A 20,308-nucleotide genomic window follows, 5' to 3' on the forward strand; every position below is an offset into this window, starting at 1 on the left:
TTCATGCTTACATTAACAAAGTGTAGTAAAATTAACCAACACCATAATCATTCCCAGGGAACCTAATACAATTCTCTCACATTATGCCATTTCCAAACAAATGTCAATTACATAATTCTCTTGATGTATTATTGATACTAATAGATGTGCAAAGTAACAAGTCATCACTAATAAAAGTTTCCACAACATATAATAATAGTAAGTAGACATTAATATAGCGCTTTAAGGTTTGCAAAGCAATGTACGTGAACGCGTGTGTGTATGTCTCTTTTGCAGGTAAGGTGGGTTTCTTATTATCTCCATTATACAAGGAGGAAACTGAGGCTGAGACAAGTTATATAATTTGTCCCAGGGTAACATGGCTAATAAGTGTCCAAGGTAAGATTCATAAATAATCAAATATAATCAATTAAATATCTTTAACTATATCTGTTGCTTCAATCACCATTTATGAAAAATTGGAGGACTTTAGTTTTTCATTTAATCAGTAATAGAGTTCTTCCTGCCTATAGGCAATTCTTGTTACCACTATATTATCAGTGAGTGGAATAACCATAATGTTAGTGAATGAGGTTTTTTACACTGAAAAAATTTTGTAAGAAACCTTATCTGATGTAAGCAACTCTTTTGGTCAGATGGACTTTTAAAAAAAAGTTTTATTTTTTCCCTAATTCCCTAATTTCCCTAATTATAAACTATTCTTTCATCCTTAGTATGTACCCAACCTGTGGTAGAGCCTTCTGAACCTGTGTTGGTCTGATCGGTCACAGTCAGACACATTGTACGTTGACCCTAACATAGTGATATCATTTTGGGCCTCTTTGAGAATGAAGGATAATAACCAACCAATCAAACAATATCCAACTTGATCATATTGAATAATTTTGTGGGACTTAGTGGTATGGTCTTTTGGCCAAAATTTTATTTATAATTTTAGAATCAAAATTATTAATGCTACTGGTTTCTAGTTAGCTTCCTTGCCTGTTTCCTACTATGTTTCAGACATAGGAATTATATTTATCTCCCAAAACGGACTTGGCAAGTATTTTCCTAAGTTTTTAAACTTTTTCTAAGTTTTTAAAAATAGTTTTTGTAGCAAAGATCCTAATTATTTCTTAAGAGTTTGCTAGAAATTTTCTATAAGGTGCTTCCTTTATATCTAAGTAATTTGTATGTTTTAAAAATTAATTTAGGCATATTGTATTGTTGCAGAGTGAGTCAACAAGAATTTATTAATTGCCTAGTATATACCAGGCACAGTAGTAAGCACTAGGGATACAAAGAAAATTGGTACCTCCTTACAAAATACTCATAGATTAATAGAAAGAGAACACATAAACAACTACGTACAAAGAGGTGTGTGCGTGTGTGTGTGTGTGTGTGTATGAGAGAGACAGACAGAGAGAGAGTCAGAGAGAGAGAGAGAGAGAGAGAGAGAGAGAGAGAGAGAGAGAGAGAGAGAGAGAGAGAGAAATTGGAGATAATCAACAAAAAAAGAAGGCTCTAGCAGTAAGGAGTATTGGAAATGGCTTACTGTAGAAGATGGGTTTTATCTGAGACTTAAAGGAAGCCAGGGACTTAAAGGAGACTAGGAAGTGAGGAAATCAAGAGGCTGAGAGGAGGAGGGAGAGAATTCCAGGCACAGGAGATATCTAATGAAAATGCACAGTTGGTAGATGGAAAGTCTTGTACAAGGAACAGCAAAGGGGCAGGGTCTCTGGATTGCAAAGTGTTTGAGAGTAAGGTGTATGATGACTGGAAAGGGGTGTGTGTGTGTGTGTGTGTGTGTGTGTGTGTGTGTGTGTGTGTGTGTGTGTGTGTGTGTGTGTGTATGAAGTAATAAAGGGCTTTGAAGGCCAAACAGTGGACTTTTGTTTTGATCCTAGCATTGAAAGGGAGCTATTCAAGTTTATTGAATGTGGGCAGAGCTACTTGGTTAGACCTGGACTTTGGTAAAATCACCGACAGATTTGAGAATGATGCCTGAGTTGTGAGCCTAGGTGACTTGAAGAATGGTGGCACTCAACAGGAATAGGAAAGATTGGAGGAGGGAATGTTTTGGAGAGAAAAGATAATGAATTCAGCTTTTGACATGTTGAGTTTAAGATGTTTACAAGGCAATCAGTTTGAGATGTCCAATGGGAAGTTAATTATTCCCGAAAAGTTTGCTTGAGTTCTTTGGTACTTCCTTTATGTCTAGTTCCTTTTTTTGAGATTAAATTGTTTAAGATCTCTGGCTAGTGTTTTAATTTGAGTGTCACATTATTTTAGGTAGTTTTCTATTTCTTTTAAACTCATTTTGGCAGGTGTATGACTATATAGAGTAGGTTCTGACTGTATCTTTGACATTTTCTCTGTAGATTATGATTTCACCCTGTGAATGTTTTATCTTGTAAATTTCATTTCCATCCTTATATTTAGCCAGGTTAAATGAAAGTTTATTAATTTCATGAGTCTTTGCAAAGAAACAGCTTTATCTTTGTCTAACAGTTCCATTGTCTTTGTGTTACTGGATTATTTATTTCTATTCAAATTTTCATTTCTTTCTGCTTATTTAAGATTTGTTAATTTCTAATTTAGAAGAATCATTTCAATTTCATGAATCTACTTTTCCCCCTGTTTTGTTAATATATATTCTTAGGGATATATTTATATTTACATTTTCCCCTCTGCTTACTGCTCTTGTTGTGTACCAGGAATTTGGATCTATTATCTCATTATTATCACTGTCTTTTACAGTATCATTTCGAGATATAGAAATTCTTTTAGGTTCCCATTCAAAGGACTCCAGACATTTTTCAGCTTTAAATTGTACAAGATTGTTTAGGTCTGCATTTTCTTTCTCTTTTTTTTCTCTCATAGATCTGTCCATATCTAAAAGAGGAACAATAAAGTTTTCTACTAGTGTTATGTTATTACCTATGTCTTTTTATAATTCATTTAACTTTTCCTTCATAAATTTATATGCTATATTACTTGGAACATATATGCTTTGATTCATCTTGTGTTTTATTACCTGTATATTCTTTAAATAAAACATAGTTTCATTATCTCTGTTATGTTATAAATTGATGTTATTGTTTTGTTTAAGAGTAAGATTGCAACTCTATTTTTTTAGTTATAGTGAATTTTTTTTCAACCTCTCATTTTGAATCCCCATATGTCTTCTCTTTTTAGATTTTTTAATACACAATAGATTGTTCTCCTTCATTTTATTGGAAAGTTTAATACATTCACATTTAAGGTTATGAATATTCTACTTGTATTTTCTTATTTATTTCTTTGTTATTGCATCTTTAAAATCTACTTCCACTTTTAAGTCAATACATTGCCCAGTTATTAGTTTCACTTAAATTGCTTGATTTTGTTCTATTCCTGTAGATTCTGTTTCTGCTTCCATTTACTTGCCTTTTTCTAGTTCTAACATTTAATTAAATTTATTTTTTTTAATTATCTAGTTTTCTTTTCTTCTAAAATGCCTTCTTTCCTATTGTATTAAGTGGGTAGTTCAAAACTTTTCTATTCTACATCACAACTTATATTTATTTTTTTAAATGGTACTTTTATATGAAGTTTTCCTTTGCTTTCTTCCCTTCCACTATATTATGAATTATGTTTTCTGTTTTGATCCTTCTTTATTATCTCTCTATCTTTCATGGAATTAAAAGTTGGATTGGATCTCTTTCTTCTAACCAGTTTCATGAAGGAATCAAATCCATGTTGGATGGGAACAGCAGAGAAATTGGTAGAATTCATCCTCTGTATGAAATGATGAGGCACTTGCCTGCCCTCCCACCAGTCCTCACCAGGCTCCTTCAGCCTCCTTCTGGAAGGCTGTACTGTTTTATCTTTAACCTTGTTCTTCTCCCCATTTTACGTGTCATCTCCCTCCAGGAACCCATGTAACCCTTTTCCTGGAGAGAGTTGCTTCTCATAAAAGCACATCACTTTTTGAGAGAAGGTGCCCTCCCAATGTGCAAACTTTCCCCCTCAAAAGGTCCTTGACCCCCCACTGTAGAAATATATGTCCTCCTCTTTGGGAGTTTTCCTTAATGGTATACTCTTGCCCTTCTGGATTTGGACTCCACTCCTATCAGTCCCTAGTCTTAGTCATTTCCCCTTTGCAACCTGTTCCATTCAATTGTAGCACTCCTTCTTGTGAGACTAGAAAAACCCATGATCCCTTTGCTCTTCACTCAAAAACTTGGTAGAGTATATTACTTGTTGCTTTGTCACTTTTCCCTCAGAATTTATGCAACATTCTGTCTGTCTGTCTGTCTGTCTGTCTGTCTGTCTCTCTCTCTCTGCCATTCCACCTTACAAAAGAGATGAATTCATGTGCTGCAAAGCCAGGAGATAAAGTCCAACTGTTTTAGGTCAATTTTTCCACTTTTCCTTCTACTAATTTTTAATTCTGTTTAAAATTTTATTCTTACCATATAGGTTGATCTCTCTCTTTCTTGCTCTACTTTTCTCTTGCTCCTTCCTTCCTTCCTTTCTTCCTTCTTTCCTTCTTTCTTGTTCTCTCTCTTGTCCCCTCCTCCCCTCTTCCTCCTCCTTCTTCTCTTTCTTTTCCTTCCTCTCTTTCTCTCTCTCCCCCTCTCCTTTTCCCTTCCCCACCTCTGTATGCTCCTCCCTTTTCTTACATTAAATTTATAATATTAATTTCTTTTTTCATTTTTCTTTCTTTGATGGTTTTACTTATTTATATTTCTTTTGTTGGGGTGTATAGACAGAAATGTTGAATGTCCAACTTTTTTTTCCATCGATAATTAGCTTTGTGCCATTTTGATTTGCAGCTTGAACTTCTTTTCCTTTTGGTAGATGTTACATTTTCTTATGTAATTTCTCTGGAATGTGGAATGATATAGCAGTATTTTAACTTTTCTTCCTTTGTATTTGAAGATCTTCCTTTTAGCTACATGCAAATTTGTAGTTTGTCACTGAAATTGTTAAATGTAACTGCTAATGTCTTTCAATTTGAAATACAGTTTGTTTGTTTTTTTTGCAGTGATTCATAAATTGTCTCAATTGATGCCTTGTCTGTTTTCAGTGGCTCTGGACAATTTTATTCTTATTTGCATTGTGGAATTCAGATTTTGGATTTGTATATTTTTTAGGGAGACTTATGATCCATAAGTTAAGTCTTCAGTCTTAGTTTTAATGTCAGTTGCTTTAGCTTTTATTGAATAATTGTGCTCCTTTAAAGCTATCTTCTGCTTATCTTCTGCAAAATTTTTGTCTACATCAGTATTCTTCTATTCCAAATCTATTGATCATTCTTGTATTTCTCTTGAGAGTCTTTAATATGAATTCTTTTTTTCTAATCTGATATCTACATTTCTTTAGTTCTGTGTTGAAAAATTTAACATGTGACGTATTATCAAACATTTAAAAATCATTTTATTTTCGTTTGGTCCACTTTGTAGTTTCTTGTTGTTCTGTGTTCTTTGGAGAGTTCATATGATTCTGTCTTTCCTCAGGAACTATTGTAGACTTGGATAGGGCTTTCTACATCTCAGATTTTATCCATCTAAATATAATTCTTTTAACTAAGGCCAGTTGGTTCTCTGAATATTGATTTAAAACCTATTATATAAGTTCATCTATATTAAATATGTTGTTGCTGTTTGTTCTTCATACTTGAAAAGGACCAATGACATCATGGTGTTGGGGGTCAAGGTACAGTGTGTTAGACTGCCACTTATCAGTTCAATATGAGCTTGGAAGACTCTACCACAGGTCAGGCACGAAGAGTCCTTTTGAACATTTGGGGTAGAGATATTCCTAGATTTGCACATCTCATGTTTCTTTTGTGGTACTGTGATTTTGCTTTGCTCATTAAGCACAGAGCCTTCTTTAATGTGGGCATACCATGCTGGGCAGTCGTATGCCAGCACCATCCATTTTTCACAATTGATACTAAAGTTCTTCAGGGAGACCTTCAGAATGTCCTTGTATCTCTTCTGATCTCTGTGTGAGTGCTTACTTTATTTGACCTCTCTGTAAAATAGTCTTTTAAGTAAACCTATGTTTGCCATTCAGGCTATCTGGACAGCTCATTGGAGTTGCACTCTCTGCAATAGAATTTGAATACTTGGCAGTTCAGCTCCAGAAAGGACCTCAGTGTCTGGTACCTTATCAAGTAATCTTCATAACCTTCCTAAGGACAAAACAAATAGAAGCAGTTCAGTTTCCTCATGGTGCTGTTATACTGTCCATGTTTCACAGGCATACAACAATGAAGTCAGCCCAATGGCTCTGTAGATCTTCAGTTTCGTAGGCTGTCTAATACCTCTTCTCTCCCATACTTTCTTTTGGAGCCTTCAAATGCAGAGCTGTACCACATATAGATAATATACATGGAAGAGCCAAAATTCATTCCCAAATCTTCTGACTAAAGAGCCAGAAATTTTCTACAGGGATGGGAAGCAGTTTATGGTCTAGTTTGACTGGAGTGTAATACATGTGGAAGAGAGTAGTTTGAGATCAGGCTGGAAAGTACCTGACTGTGGATGCCTTGAATATTAAGTAACTAAATGTTATTTAGTGGGCAACATAGAGCCATGAAGAACTTTGTGCAGATAGGTAACATAATTATACGTATTCTTGAGGAAGATTGATTTGGTAGAAGTGTGAAGCTGAAAGAAGAGGAAGTTTAAATGAAAGCAAGAAAGACCTATTGGGAGGTGATTTTGAGAGTGCAAAGGGCTAATAATGTGTGTGACTAAGGTGGTAGTTATGAGAATGGAAAGGAATACATTGATGTGAGAGACTAAAAAAGACTGTTGGCAAAGTGAAAAGAAAATGGTTTGACAACAGTTGGATTTGATAAGTAAGGTAAGGGAGAAGAGGAAAACAAGGAAAGCTACAAGGTTCCAATTGCGGGTGAATGATAGTGCTTAGGCGAGAAGCAGGTATACTTGGATTTCCCCATATGAGGGTTTCAAACCCTTGAGGGAGGTTGTCAAGGTTGTGACACAAGATTGTACTTCCTGGTATCTCTAGTCTCATTGAACTACCATTCTGTGTGAGTCACATGTGTATTCTGATATTCTTTCAACAATGGATTCTCTCTGTCTCTCTCTGTCTTCATACACACACACACACACACACACACACACATTATGTATATAACTTTGTAAACCTTAAAGTACTACAGAAGTGCTAGCTATTGCTGCTATTAATTATTATTATTTAAATTGTGAATTCTCCCACACCTTACGTAGTTAGTTTTCGTGATTTGTTGTGTTCCATAAAAATTGCAAAGTGACCATTATTTTGGTGATGGACTTCTCTAAACTTAGATAACAGAAACAGTTTATTCTTAAAAATATATTAAGGGCCCTTTCAGCTTGGTAGGATTTTTCAAAGTTGGTACTCTGTAATTGTGATCTTTAGGATTTGAGCAGTGGATTTAGCATGATAGCACTGACTAACTATATCTCAGATAATTATAATGTGCAATGTATATATTTTATCTTTTCTCCTAGAATATACCATTTAAAAATATATGTATCTTAGATAAAAATGACCTGGATGTCCTACTAGAAAATAGTTTTGGCCCAGCAGATTTGCAATTAGATGATTCTCAGGGTGATTTTCCTTGCTGAGACCAGCCTTTCCTTCTTGTGTTCTTGATATCATCACCTTTCCATACCTCATTCCGTCAACTGTTTCCCCCATCTCACCCTCTTCTCCCTTTAATGTCTTTCCATTGACTCTTTAACACTCGCTCCAAACATTCTCAAGTGTCTAGCAGTGGTGAGACAAAATAATAGGGCTCATCTAACAAAAGAAAGTTTTCTTTCCACTTATTTACCCTCTCAAATATCTCATTTCTCTCTTCCTTTCCACTGTTAAACTTTTAGAAAGTTTGCTTTCCACCTACTCACTCACTACTTACATTGCTACAAAAACTATTGGGATAGCTAGGTGGCACAGTGGATAAAATGCTGGTTCTGAAGTCAAGAAGACATCTTCCTGAGTTCAAATTTTGCCTCAGACACTTTCTAGCTTTGTGACCCTGAGCAAGTCACTTAATCCTGTTTGTATTGGTTTCTTCTTCTGTAAAATGAACTAGAGAAAGAAATGGCAAACCATTCCAGTATTTTTGCCAAGAAAACCCAAAATGGAGTCGTAAAGAGTTGGATACAACTGAATAAATCTAAAATATTGATTTGTTTTATTTTATACTACATTCACTCCAATGTCTTCATATTCATTTATACTGAATATATCCCTTCTTTCCATTTCCCACACATTAAATCTTCCATTATAAGAAGGATTTTAAAAAACCTCAGCCAAATCAGTAAACACATCAGCCATGTCTGACAGAATATACTACAGACAAGTTTCCTAGTCCATCATCTCCTCTGGTCATCATAATTACACAAGTTTAGTTTTATTTTATTGTTCTTTTCACTTGCCTTGTTGTAATCACTGTCTGTATTGTTTTCTTGGTTCTGCTTCCTTCACCTTGTAGCAATTCATCAAAGTCTTCTCCTAGAATAGGATGCAGGAAACTCCTAAGTAAGAAAACTCCCTTTTCCAATGCACATTAGCATATTCTCTGAAACTGGCGATATTAGAGAGTTGCCTAGGTATGGAGTCAAACTCAAATAGAAATGGGGCCCACTAAACTGTACATAAGGATCCCTGTGGGCCTCATATTAACTTAGTTTTAAAAAGTGTAACATATATTATATTTTTATTTATTTTGTTATATTCTCCAGTTATATTTTAATCTGGTCCCCTGAACCTGAGAGTATCATAAACTGACATGTGGCCCTCAGACCTCACAGTTAACACCTCAGGCCTAGGTCACTGAGAGCTTCAATGACTTGCCAGGATCATATGGCAACGGTGTCAGAAGTAGAACTTGAACCCAAGTACTTATGGCTTCAAAGTCAGCTGTCTATCTACTATGCTATCCTGCCTCTCGTGTAAAAAGCATTAGAAATAAAATAAAAATTAAATGATATTTGATCCTAGAGCCAATAGAAAGCGTGCCACTGGAGTTTGTTAAGTAGGAGAGTCGCATGGATAGAATTATCCTTTAGGAAAATGGGCAGCTGTATGGAGGCCCTGAAGGCAAAGGATGATGCATATTCAAATCCTGTCTTTGATGATTACTAGCTATGTGATATTGGATAAGTCCCTTAACCTCACTGGGCCTCAGTTTTCTCATTCATAAAATGAAATGGTCAGAATAGATGAACTCTTAGTCCCTTTCCAGCTCTCTCTATTTTTTTTTCCTCATTGCAGAGTGGAGAGGGGAGACAGGGAGACCAGTTAGTAAGCTAGTTAGTTAGTAATGGCTGTGAATATGGAGAAAGGTGAAAAAAGCAAGAGAGATGTTGCAAAGGTAAAAATGACAAGATTTGGCAACTTATTGAAAATATAACATGAGGGAGAATGAAAATGACACTAAAGTTGTGAATCTGGATGACTTGAAGGAGTGTGGTGCTCTTAGAGTAATGGGGAATTTCAGAAGAGAGTTTTATTTTGGGAAAGACAAGATAATGTAATAAGATCCATAATACATCTTGCCAGCTATCCATGCTTGGTATGTTATGCGAGACTCTGAACCCTCTAAAGAAAAAGAGAAGAGGAGAAGTTCTTCCTCATCTCTCACTGATAATTTAAATAATATTTTTATTCCTGAAATGTGGTGCAGTGGATGGAGAGCTGGTCTCAGAGCCAGGATGACCTGGGTTCAAGTACCAATTCTGACACATATTGGCTATATGACACCCGGGAAATTCATCTACCTTGTCAGTGTTCTAGGCAACTGTCTGAAATGAAAAGTTACAGAGAAGGTTCTGGCCTTTGTTGTTAGAAGGAGTTTCTTTGTGTAGAAGTTCTCTGTATTGATGTAATTACAGATGCAGATTTTATTCCTTCATTTCCAAATGTCTCCCTCCTCTCCTTCCTGTCCAGTAAGCTACCTTTTATAACAAAGAAAGAAAGTCAAAGTCATTCACCAACACATCAACTGCGTCAGGAAGTATTTGTGGTGTTCCAGGCCCATAGTCGTTCACCTCCGCAGAAAGGAGAGCAAAGTGCTTTTTGCGGACTCTTCCCAAATTCTAGTCTTGGTCATTTTAAGCAGAGTTCAGTTTCTTTGTTGTTGATGTTCTCTCTTTTTTGCTATACTATTTTCCTGGTTCTATTTACTTCTCTCTGCATCGGTTGCCATAAATTAAAGGCCTGGGGTTGTGGAGGAAACCTGAATTGACTGTCCCAAGCAATGCCACTGTGGTTATAAGAGGCAGTTGTGTGATACTGGCTTCTATTTTGTGATTTCTTCCTGCATGTATCTCAAGAATACTTCAGAAAAATGAGCTTGCTCTGCATTTTCATGGCTAGAATATGCATATATTAAAATGTGGCAGAGCCCAGGTAGATTTCATTATCCATGTGCTTATTTTAAAGAAGCAGATGAATTTCCTGTTCAGGTTTCTTTTTTAAGATGTTTTTTCCAATGGGAGAGATGAAAGAAGTATATGTCTCTGATATTTTTTTTTTAAATTTCTCCTTTACACGTTATTTCTCCAAAGGCAAAGAAAAGTGATTCTGAGAGCACAACAGAAAATCAGTTTTTAATCAAGAAAAAACAATCTGAGGAAAATAGAGATGTGCTGCACTATCTAAAAGAAATTTCAGCAGTCATTGAACCATGATTCCCCAATTTGCAGATAGTACAGCCTCTCTTTTCTAAGCATTGGAACACTGGGCTATATTAAATTATGTAGTATTACCCAAAAGGTCATGGAAGCTATTCTTTGGGTTGGTGATGTAACAAACTGAGTAGTATGTGAGCCCAATGAAGCTCTCAACTCTCAGTTCTCAGTGTTTGTGTTTATAAATGTGGGGCATAACTCTCTACAGAGATTTCTTTTATTCTAGTGACTGGAAACTTCCAAAATTGGGGACAGAGTGTGGCAATATGGAAAGACCAGTGGCCCTGAGGTCAAAAGATGTGGATTCAAATCCTGCCTTTGAAGATTGCTAGTTGTGTGATATTGGGTGAGTCTCAACCTCCCTGGGCCTCAACTTTCTTATCTGCAAAATGAAATAGTTGGATTAGATGAACACCGAATCCCCTTCCAGCTCTAAATAGGGAATCTTATGAAAGTGCTTAAAGATGGAAGCTGCTGAGAAATCTTAAAGTCTGACATGTGTTCAATGTCGTTATTACCAGGAGTAGTAAGCACTGCCCCTCACTTTAGTCCTGACCTCCAAAGCATCATGACTAAAAGTCATGAGACATTTAGCAATTAAAATGTGACATCCTTGAATAACATTTTTACCAGCCCCTCAAAGTACTTTTAAACAACCTAGTGTTTATACCCCAATACTCTTGAAAGTTAGTTGTTTGACAAAAATAATAATCATATATGAGAGACAGTATAGTGTAATAGATTCCATGTAGTCTTGGAGTGAAGAGGGCCTGGGTGCAAATCCTTTCAATACTAGTTCTTTGATACAGGACGATTCATTAAAGTTGTTACCTCAGACATTTCTCTAGAATTTATTGTCCTGGGCCAGTTGTCTTCACTCATTCTATGTACTCTTTTTTTTTTTTTTTTGGAACACTCTTTGCAATCCTCATTGCAATGCCAAGATCCCTTTTTTCCCCTATGGAAATCTTGGTAAGGCTGACCCATCTTCCACCTCACATCCTGGCCATGACCTCCAAACCATGCTACCTCCAATATAGTCATTATATCTATCTTGTACTCACCCCAAGAACCTTATATTCTTTCCCAGAACCACCCTGAGATTTTATAGCTGATCTTGAACTTCAATTTCCTTAGAATCAGAACTCCACCTCACTTCCTGGTCACCAGCTCTAAACCACGCCATTCTTTGTGTATTAGCACCATCCTCATCACCTCCAACTCCCCTTTAGGTATTGTATTTCCTCATTAGAATGTAAGCTCTTTCACAGTGCCTCATACATAGTAAAGAATTTATAAATTCTTTGCTTTCCTTTGCCTTGCCTCACTTTGCCTTCCCTTCTCACCTTTTCTCTTCCTTCCATATGGGTTATGAAATCTACCTGAGAAAGCTGAGGAGGTAAAGGTAACGTGAGCTGCCTGCGATCACACAGGGAGTAAGTGGAAGAAGAGGGTTTTAAACCCAGGTCCTTTGGCCTCAGGGCTCTTTTCCTCTACAATGTACTAGGCAGGACTATGGATGGTCTTAGAACTGTTACAAGAAGGGAGAGTGCTTTACTCACCATTTCACACTGCTTTTATTTATTATTTTTTAAAATAAGCTTTTATTTATGTCTTCTGGTTTTGCTTCATCATAGCGTACTTCATCATTATCCTTCCCTGTCCCCCAGACCAGAGAATCATCCCTTAAAACAGATAGTATCTTTAAAGACAAAAAAGGGAAAAAAGAGAAGAAAAAAATCAGCACAACTGACCAATACACTGAAAAAATAAAAAAGCCCAACTTGTGTAATCCATAAAATCTATGGGTTTCCCACTTCCACAGAGGAGTGAGTTGAGTGTGTACTCTCTCATCTCTTCATTCAAGTTATGTTTGTAATGCTATAATTTTGTTACATCTGCTTTTGGTTTTTTTGGTGTGCTGTTCTTTTCAATTTACGTTGTCGCAGTTATTGTATGTATTGTTTTCTTGGCTTTGCTTACTTCACCCAGCATGGGTTCACATAGATTTTTCTGCTTATATTCATCACATGCATAATTTCTTACAGTGTAGCAATATTATGTCATATTCATGTATGACAATTTGCTTAACCATTCCCCTACTGATATCTACTTTGTTTTCAGTTCCCTACTATCAAAAAATTGTAGCTATAAATATTTTGGTGTATATAGAGACTTTCTTCTTATCAATGACTTCCTCATCGTATGAGCCCAATATAGTCTCAAGTTCAAAGAATATGGACATGTTAATCATTTGAGTAATTCCATATTGCTTTCTCAAATAGCTGTATAATTTTAGAACTTCATTAATAGTGTTTGTGTACCTATCATTCCACAACTTCTCCAGTATTAGCTACTGCCATTTTTGTCATCTCTGTCAATTTATAAGATTCACACTGCTTTTAGACTACAATGGTAGCTCATCTCTGTGCCACAGCATGCTGTTAGATATATATTCTGTTAAATGACAGGCTCCCCAAAGGAACACTTAACATGAACATAACATGCATGACTTCATTCAGAGGGAGTCATCAACAAATGAAAGTACTGAAAAGAAATGAGGAAGTGCTAACAAGCAGTTGATGTGTCAATAGCAGAGTTCTATTGTGGCATGTGTTTATGGGTAACGCTTTCATTTCAGAATTAGATTCTTCTCTTGAAGGAATCAATAATGAAGGTGATCTTCTCATTACTAACTAATGTATTCATTCACATAAGACAAAGAGAATAGCCTTAGAAGGTTACAAGTACAAAAACCTGTTCAACATTGCTGTTGAACAAGATGTGTATTTTCCTTTTGTATGGATTGACCTTTTCTTCTAACAAGATGGCTAGATGAAATGAAATCCAAAATTTAAAGAGAAGGTTTTTGCTTTAGGTGTGGGTTGGACTAAAATGACCTCAAAATATTTTTAACTCCAAGATTTTATAATTCTAATAAAAATTATACTTAAAAAATAGACATCCTCCTCAGGTATCTAGTGTCTAAAAGTTTTTGATCTTCAGGATTACATGATTGTAATAAATCTAATGACTGAAGTTATTACAATGATTTGAGTTTCATTCTAAATGTAGTGTAAACTTCCTTATTATGATGGTATTGGAGATGAGGTTACAACTGAAAGTTATAACCAGAGGTTAGAGGTTAATAAGTTAATTCATTATGTCAGACCTTTATTGTAAATAATGTTGAAGAGATTTAAACTCTAGTAGAATGTAAGCTTATTGAGAACTTTTTTTTGGCTTGTCTTTATATCTTTAGCACCAAATATAGTGCCTGGCTTATATGGTGCTTGGACTGATGTTTAACGAATTAAATAACTGCTATGTTCAGGGGTAGGGCCTCTACAGTCAATTGGTATTAGAGTCATGTTTTGTAGGTCATGAATGGGTTCATATACTGTCCAAATCTATAACAATTAGCCATTTACAGATGAGATCTACCAATAGAAGTTTTTCTATAATTAAACAGAAAATATTTTCTTTTATTAAATGAGTCATGCACAGCTTTGTGAGAAATGGTAACTTTTCCTTAAAAAGGAAAGCAACAAGAGACAACAGTAGGAGTTTTCTAGAAACATAAACTGAAAGTGATGAGATGCCTTCCCTTTAGCAGAACTGCTCTATTGCGAGTTATTGATCCCATTGCATGAAAATAAATTCTGTTGGAGCATATCTGCTCTCTGATGACTATTTTTTGGTAAACCCTGTAAAAGTTACCATGCTTTTTGATATAAGATAAGCTACAGCGTTGCTGTCTGAAAGCAGTCCTTGGGGACATAAGTGTGGCATAGATCTTTCTGTAGTATGTTGCCAACATCACATATAATGGCAGTCAACAGTGTATAATGACTGTCATTTTGTATGTATTTCCTTGGAATACCTAATATTGTAGGTAATACACTAATTTTGGGCAAGTGATCCACCCCTTTTTTGCCTTGAAATGGCTTGCATAATACTATGCCTGCTGCCCTCTGCATCTTTGACCTACCACCATTCATTCAGTTCTAGAATTTTTGGTCTGGCTACTAAATTATGATTGTGCTCTCTTTGACAGAGCAAACTGACTTCTGGTAAATGGTATATGAAAGGCAGACAAGGTTCTTTTGCTGGTGAGGGAAATTCAGAATGCTATTACCTTTTCTTAATTATTTAATAATTAACAAGCTACGTGCAATGTTACTTAATATTAACAAACATAAATATACAAAACCAAAAGAGTTAAAACTAAGTTGCTGTTAATGATAATAGTAACACTGATAGTAATAGATGGAATTAATATTGGCTTTTTGGTTTATAAAGTTCTTTGCAAATGTTATTTCATTTAATCTTCCAACATACCAAAGCAGGTGATTAAAATTGATATTTTGCAGATAACAAAGCTGAAACTTAGAGAGATTAAGTGGCTACACACACAGCAAATGTTTATATTTGTCCTTTTTTCTTGAAGAGTATCAATGACAACAGGAGGGTGATGTCTTGATTTGCAGATGAATTGGATTTAATTGAGACAGAGTCATGCAAAGTCATCAACATCACTCTCTACTTCAGGGCCACTTGAGTTCAGGGGCAAGATAGCTCAGGATAACCAGAGATGATCCCAGAAGCAGTGGGAGACCTTGGCTTTTTTAAACTAAGGTCTTTCCCAGTTCTCACTTTGTCTGACACAACATCCATTCAGTGATTAAAGGTTAGCTAATAAATGAGGCAAAAGATGACTTAATTTGCCTAGTGTATTGCCAAGGTAATGTTCACAGCACTGATGGTGACTATGAATATGCTGGTATAGTTCTGAATTGCAAAATATAATAGACTCTCCACATGAAAGATGGAATCAAAACATTTATTCAAACAGCAGGAAGCTGAATTCCAACACCTGAAAGCCAAATCCATCATGGTAACAAAGAAATCTATACACAATAACAATGCAGGGAGCACTACCATCCCTGAGCCTTCCCTCTTTTAAGCTTCCCACAAACTAGCTCCCTTAAACAAGTCACAGATAGGCTCCCTTGAACAAAAAGAAGCTCTCTCACTTGAGCCAAGTTGCTGCCCCAGCTACTTGCTTTCTCTGTCCTTCTCAGCTCTGACTAGTATGACCAACTTCCTCTTAGCTCTGCTCTACCCTTCCTGTTCCACTCATTCAGCAAACTCCTCCCATCATGTGTGACTTAGGCTTCCATGTGATTTAAGCAGATCACATGGGTCTATTAATGAATGGGAAAGCTCTTCCCATTTAAATTCCTTTACACTGACTCAAAAGAAAAATCAAACTGAGAGAGGAAGACCCTCAGGGTTTTGGGTCAGAAAAGAAACAAGTGCTATTTACTATCCAACAAATGTAAGAAGCAGAAGTCAAACTTATCTCACCTGATTTAATCCAAGGAGTTTTATACTATACTATGTAACTTTTCTCTGCCTTGTCATATGAACCAGAGACCATGCCTGTTTTAGCTTTGGAACTCCTAGGGCCTTGCTCTCCTGATTAATGAGTGCCTCAGGTGGCCACTATATCTACGTCAACCCCAGCAAAGTTTTATTTTGTCTCCTGGCCATCTTCTCTCCAGCCACCTTACTCTGGGGCTTAGGCCCTTTACCTTCTCCCCCCACCCCCAACTCTGCTTTCCATTTATGGAACCATAATCAACCCATATTGCCATTTGTTTTTGCTCCTGGAAAAAGTATGTCAATCAAATCCCCTTGGCTCTATTCATTAACCTTGTAACATTCTAACCAATATATACTTCCCTGGCTACTGTACCCCCCCCCCCATTTATATTTGTTGTCTTTGCCTATCTTCACTTTTGTATTATTATCCCCAGAGTTTAGTATAGTGCTTGGCACATAACAGGTGCTTATGATTCTTTCATTATGAAACATAATGGTAAGACAAACACTTTTAACTTTCTGTAACACTTTTTTACTAAAACTCTTCTGCTATGAAGCCAGGCATCTATAGCAGAAATGAGCTTCATGTTTCTCTTTGGATCTGCTCTTTCTCTCTAGCTTTGCCTCAAAGGAAGTATTTCAGAAATCACCCTCGGAGCTGTTCTTTCAGCACCAGTGCCTATCGTGACCTAATATGAGAGAATGAGCTTTACTTAAAAATCAAAACAAAACAAAACACACATTTCTGTAGCTTTTTAGAGTTTATAAAATATTTTCCTCACAATAATACTCTGAGGTAGGCAATGCAAGTATTGCAAGTATGAGAAAACTGAAGATCAGATGTGCGAAGTGACTTGTCCATAGTAACATAGTCAGTAAGAAGAGGAATCAAACTCATATCATCATAATTCAAGAAGTATGTTGCCCTTTCCACTAAACCATACAGAAAGGTGGGTGAAATCTAGCTAGATTCTCAAGTTTCTTGCTACTATTCCACAAATTGGCTGGGAACTTGGCTCCTTAATTTATCTTCCAAACTCAAACTTGCCTCCTTTCTATTTATATAAACCACAAAATATTAGAAACCTAAAATTTATGGTAACATGAGATTTATGGTTGGAATGGATCTTAGAAATCTTCTTCATATTACTCCTCTAAAGTCCATTTTTAGCTCTCCTTCATGATTGGTTTGCCTTAAAGCAAAAACCATCTGTGAACATTATTGGGAAGGCTCTCTCTGGTGCTCCCTCTGTCTGAATGTCAATAAGGCATAAAATGACTTCTCCTAACCTTATGACTGTATCCTATACAATCAGTGAAAGAGGGATATAGCCTGAATGCAAAATCTCACTAAGCTAGAATGAAGGGACAAATCCAACAATAATAGCTAACATTTTATATGCTGCTTTAAGATTTACAGTGTCATTTACATAAGTTCTCATTTGATCCCCACACAAACCTATGACACAGGTGCTATTATTATTCACATTTTACAGATGAGGAAACTGAGGAAGAATCATCAAGTGAATTGTCTACTATTACACAGCTAGTGAGCGGTGAAGGCAGAATTAAAACTTAGGTGTTCCTGATTCCATGTTCCACACTGTCTAATGTGCCTTCTGGTTGTCTCTGTTCACTGATCTGATAAGCTGAAATTTTAATAATAAAAAAAATAAAGTCCTATATAGGTTCAAAAATCAAGGTACACAATTCAGGATAGGAAAATAGATTGTATAAAAGAAATCCAGGAGTTTCTCTGGGTTACAAGTCCTATGTAAGTCAAATGCTATATAATAGATGTAAAAGTTAGTTTAGGGGCCATTAAATGGGCCCTAACTTTCAGAGCTTGGAAGGTGTTAGCTTTGCTCTGCTATGGTCAGAACACACATAGAGGTTATAATCAGTTCTGGGCACCTTGTTTTAGGAAGGACATTAACAAGCTGGATAGCATCTAGGGGAGGGCAATTGGTATGGTGAGAGAAGTCCAGACTTCACTGTCTGAGGATTAATGAAATGGGTATCCTTAGCCTGGAGGAGAAATGACTCATACTGGATGGGGCAAGATCACTGTCTTCAATTACTTGAAATATTTTCATAGGTGAGAGGGTTTAGATGTATTTTGGTTGGCCACAGAGAAAAAAGAAGTAGGAGTATTGGCTAGAAATAATAGGAAGGCAGATTTATGCTCCATATAAAGAATAACTCTAATAATAATAAAATAATAATAGTAGCTAGCATTTATATAGCACTTTAACACCTGTTAAATATTAACAATATTATTTTATCCTCTCAACAACCCTAGGAGGTATGCAGTATCATTAGCCCCATTTTACATATGAGGCAAACAAGGCAGACAAAGGCTAAGTGGCTTAACTTTCTAACATATAGAATTGGATTTTAAATGGAGCAGAAGCTACCATAGGAAGTAGTAGTTTCCCCCTCATAGGATAGTTCCAAGTAGAAGCTAGGTAATGACCTGCCCAGTTTTTAATCAATTCTGGCTCAAGTATGGTTTGGAACAGGTGTGAAACCAAGTGACATGAACGGAATGATGGGCAACTTCCTGTTTACCCTTCAGTTTCCATTTCTGTCTGATGACCAGATCTTTTTCTCTTGGAGATGTATCAGCCTGGATTTGGAAAAATGGCTGCTATTATAATGTTCCCAGACTCTAGGGAATATGAAACTGCTGGTCAACTTAGCTTTGGCTGAGACTTCCAAAACCTAGTTCTGTTAAAACCTCTGAACATTCTTTCATTTGAACCAGTGCAATGTATGAACATAGCTTTCTTCGAAGAGGATTTGTTAAGAGTCTCGCTTATAATTACAACACTTTTTAAGACCTCTGTAGTGTTCAACATTGAAGTATTTCTTTAGATGCTAAAGATGATCTTGTTGACTCAGAGTGTGTCTGACTGGTTTCATTTATCTTGTTTTCATTCTTGATACATAACAGAGAGTCACTGGGACATAGCCCAACGTTTCCAAGAAGTCAGAATGATTTGAAAAAGAGTTGGCAAGCCTCAAAGAAAGTTATTCAACTCCATTTTCCCTCTCATTTCTTTTAACTTGAGTTTCAGCAGAAATGGAAATTCTATTTTTAAATTTAATTTTCAACTCTGAATTTTCTCTCTCATACTTTCTCTCTCCTTTCCACTGAGAAAGCAAGAAAAGCAAAACCTGTTACAAACATGTATAGTCACTTTAGTCATGTGCAAAAAAAATGCCTGAATATATACTCTGAATCAATCACCTGTCTATCTGGAGGTGGACAGCATGTTTCATCACGAAAGGGAATTTTATTGTCAAAAACCATTAAGACATATTGAATTGGATAATAGATTTTAAACAGAGCTGAATATTAAAAAAAAAAACAGAACCAAACAAAATATAGTACAACATAAAAACAACCAAAGATACCCATGCATAAGATATGAATAGGATGATTGTGTTGTGAATGATCTAGTTATGACAATGAAAAAATAACCAGGTTTTAGATACATATATTTAAAGCAAGAAAGAACCTTAGAGGTCATCTTGCTCAACCCTCATGTTTACAGATGAGAAAGTGACTAGAAATGCAGGGAAATGCTATGCTGTAAGGCACTGAGACATACATTCCATAGAGACTATACAAAAGGTTCAGTTTTCTGTGGATATCATTACTTAATTCCTATATTGGACAGTGAAGTAGAACAATTGATGGAATTCTGTGCCTGGAGTCAAAAAGAAGGGAATTAAAATCTAGCTTTACATATTATGTGACCCTTGGCAAGTCACTTTACCTTTCTCTGTCTCAGTTTTCTAACCTGTAAAATTAGGGTAATAATAGCACTTATTTCCCAGGGTTGTTGTGAAAATTAAATGAGATATTTTTTAAGTGCTCAGCACAGTGACTTGCACAAAATAGGTACTTAATGAATGCTTATTCCTTTCCATTTACCTTCCTATATAGGGAAAAGGAAGTTTGGTAACCATCTTATTATCTGTCAACCTTATCTTGCTTCTTATGCTAGTTGACAGAGTATTTTATTAGATAGGTTCATAGAATTCCTTCACTCATGTCTTAATATTTTGGACTTACGTTATGCCTTTCTATTAAAAAACTTAAGTCATCCTTATATATAAAATCTCAGAAGAGTAGAGAAAAATAATTTTGGTTCTTGAGTCAGAGGAACTTGTTTCAAATTCTTACTGTAATTTCCATGACAATGGGCAAGTCATTGAACCTCTTT

Source organism: Notamacropus eugenii, chromosome 4, assembly GCF_028372415.1.
Source record: "Notamacropus eugenii isolate mMacEug1 chromosome 4, mMacEug1.pri_v2, whole genome shotgun sequence".
Lineage (NCBI taxonomy): Eukaryota > Metazoa > Chordata > Mammalia > Diprotodontia > Macropodidae > Notamacropus > Notamacropus eugenii.